Below are 3341 nucleotides of genomic sequence, written 5' to 3'. Positions count from 1 at the left end.
TTAAAGGCACAGTCAACTTAGTGTATGTAAACTTCTGACCCCCTGGAATTGTGATACAGTGAAATAATCTGTCTGTAAACAATTGTTGGAAAAATTACTTGTCATGCACAAAGTAGATGTCCTAACCGACTTGCCAAAACTATAGTTTGTTAACAAGAAATGTGTGGAGTGGTTGAAAAACAAGTTTTAATGACTCCAACCTAAGTGTATGTAAACTTACGACTTCAACTGTACAGCTACAGACTGTGAATGTGTAGTCTCGTCTTCACCTTCGTATACTGGTCTTCTAGTTTTAACCATTACATGACGTCCGGTTACACCGTCCGCCTGCTTGGTCTAATGTAACTTTCTTTAGGACTACTTCATAAGCACTCTGGCAAAAGGGGCGTTCCATCATTTTGGCATAATGTCTGTGCTCACGTGGGCGTGGTTACTGACTTGGCAAAGTTTATATGAAAAACGATTTTTGACTTCTCCATACTGCAGTGCAAGAGGGAGAGAGTTTACGACCGGTTGTTAAAGTCATACAACCGGCCCCACTCCCCCTCTTCTTCCACTCTGGTGGGGGGGGGGGTCTGCCATCTTTGATCCTCACCCATGAGGGAAAGTCATGACAGTCAGGTGGTTGTGGAAGGGTTATTAGCAATTGCGGGTAAGAGTGAACAAACAGCTGACCCGTGCACCACTAGCCTACTTAGCAGCTGTGTCCTACATGCGTAACTAATCACGTTATTAAGATAACCACCTATAATTAGTATAGAAATAATTGTGGTGTATTCGTAGCACGTCCCATTCATTAACACTTAATAATCAACTCCTTCCCTGTCATCAGGTTTGGAAGTGGCCCTAGATCAGAAGCTGTTTGGTCAACATGTTGCTTCCAGAGTCCTCCAGAAAGCTGTAACGGGTTTCATGAACAATAAAACCCCTAAAAAGCCCCTAGTGCTCTCTCTACATGGCAGGACTGGCACAGGGAAGAACTTAGTCAGCCAGTTGATAGCTGAAAACATCTACAAGGAGGGCATGGCCAGCAGTTTTGTCCATCTGTTTGTGACTTCTACTCACTTCCCTCATTTGAGTCAGCTTGAGAACTACAAGGTAAAACAAGTATTTTGTTATATTGAAATGTAATCCCCAGTAACCGTGGCAGGGAAATTCTCAATGGAGAATTAGGCTGTAAAAAATAAAATCACTCTTAATGCATATTCTATATCAGTGGAATTCAAATCTTACCCTACAAGGTCTGGAGTACTGTTGGTTTTCTGATCTACCTGATAATTAATTGCACCCACATGGTGTCCATGGACTACATCAGTCCCTGGTTAGATGGGAAGAATGAAAAAGAAAAAAGCAGTGGAACTGGCTTCAAAGTCCAGATTTGGATTTGAGGGTTCTATATGATAGGGAATGCACAGTATCAGTCAAAAGTTTGGACACACCTGCTCATTCCACATTTAAAAATATTAAAAAAACTATTTTCTACATTGTGGAATAATAGTGAATACTTCAAAACTATGAAATAACATATGGAATCATGTAGTAACCAAAAAGGTGTTAAACAAATCAAAATAAACGTTGTTAAAAAAAACAGCTCATAAGCAAAGAGAAAAGACAGTCTGTCATTACTTTAAGACATGAAGGTCAGTCAATACAGAACATTTCCTGAACTTTTTTATTTATTCAAGTGCAGTCGCAAAATACATGAAGCGCGATGATGAAACGGGCTCTCATGAGGACCGCCACAGGAAAGGAAGACCCAGAGTTACTTCTTCTGCAGAGGATAAGTTCATTAGAGTTACCAGCTTCATAAATTGCAGCCCAAATAAATGCTTCACAGAGTTCAAGTAAAAGACACATCTCAACATCAACTGTTCAGAGGAGACTGCGTGAATCAGGCCTTCATGATCAAATTGCTGCAAAGAAACCACTACCAAAGGACACCAATGAGAAGAAGAGACTTGCTTGGGCCAAGAAACACAAGCAATGTGAGATGTCTTTGTGAGACGCAGAGTAGGTGAATGGATGATATCTGTATGTGTAGTTCCCACCGTGAAGCATGGAGAAGGAGGTGTGATTGCTGGTGACACTGTTGTGATTTATTTTGAATTCAAGGCACACAACCAGCATGGCTACCACAGCATTCTGCAGTGAAACGCCATCCCATCTGGTTTGTGCTTAGTGGGACTACCATTTTGTTTTTCAACAGGACAATGACCCAACACACCTCCAGGCTGTGTAAGGGCTATTTGACCTGAGCACTTGTTGATTGCTTTATCGTCACTCTGCGGTCCAACTCATCCCAAACCATCTCAATTGGTTTGCGGTCAGGTGATTGTGGAGGCCAGGTCATCTGATTGAAGGAACTCCTTCAAGACTGTTGGAAACGCATTCCAGGTGAAGGTGGTTGAGAGAATGCCAAGAGTGTGCAAAGCTGTCAAGGCAAATGGTGGCTACTTTTGAAGAATCTCAAATCTCAAATATAGTTTGATTTAACACATTTTTGGTTACTTCATGATTCCATATGTGTTATTTCATAGTTTTGATGTCTTCACTATTATTTTACAATGTAGAAAATAGTAAAACATTTAAAAACGCGGAATGAGTGGGTGTGTCCAAACTTTTGACTGGTAATGTATATCTGAATTTAAAAAATATATATTTTGCGGCTTTCCTGTAAGCTATCTTCACTGCTGTAGATAAGTCTGTTTTTACTGCTGTGACCATACCCTCAGTCTGAGCTGCAACAGTGGGTCAAAGGCAACGTCACCAACTGCCCACGTTCCATGTTCATCTTTGACGAGATGGACAAGATGCACCCTGGCCTAATCGACTGTATATGGCCCTACCTGGAAAACTACGAAAATCTGGATAGGGTCTCGTACCGCCAAGCCATCTTCATCTTCCTCAGGTAGGCCAGACAGACCAGCAGTGTGTGATAAGAATTCATGTGTTGTTTTTGGAGACTTTTGTATTTTTTTTATTTTGGATATACAGTCAAATACACTGCTCAAAAAAGTAAAGGGAACACTTAAACAACACAATGTAACTCCAAGTCAATCACACTTCTATGAAATCAAACTGTCCACTTAGGAAGCAACACTGATTGTTCTACTAGTATTGTTTTTGCTCATCTCGCATAGCAATTGCTGGAGCGAGAGCATCACGCAAGGTGGCCCTGGACTTTGGAAAAGCAGGTCGAGACCGAGAGGAGATTGAAATTGCATGATTAGAAGCAGCTCTCTCCTGTCCGTGTTCAACAACAAGAAGAGTAAGCCACTCTTTGCTGTCCTTCTTTAGGCTGAAGCCTAACTTATGCACTTTGTAAATTTTTTTAATATTTA

The 3341-nt window shown here is 41.1% G+C and overlaps 1 pseudogene; it reads left to right on the top strand.

Annotated features, from left to right (window-relative positions):
* Nucleotides 1-810: 810 nt before the first annotated feature.
* The window catches only part of LOC112080690 (torsin-1B-like), a 6036-nt pseudogene continuing 3505 nt past the window's right edge, over nt 811-3341 (top strand).

Source organism: Salvelinus sp. IW2-2015, unplaced genomic scaffold, assembly GCF_002910315.2.
Source record: "Salvelinus sp. IW2-2015 unplaced genomic scaffold, ASM291031v2 Un_scaffold16440, whole genome shotgun sequence".
Classification (NCBI taxonomy): Eukaryota; Metazoa; Chordata; class Actinopteri; order Salmoniformes; family Salmonidae; genus Salvelinus; species Salvelinus sp. IW2-2015.
The sequence above is the reverse complement of the archived record's forward strand: the minus strand, read 5'-3'. Positions and strand labels throughout refer to the sequence as shown.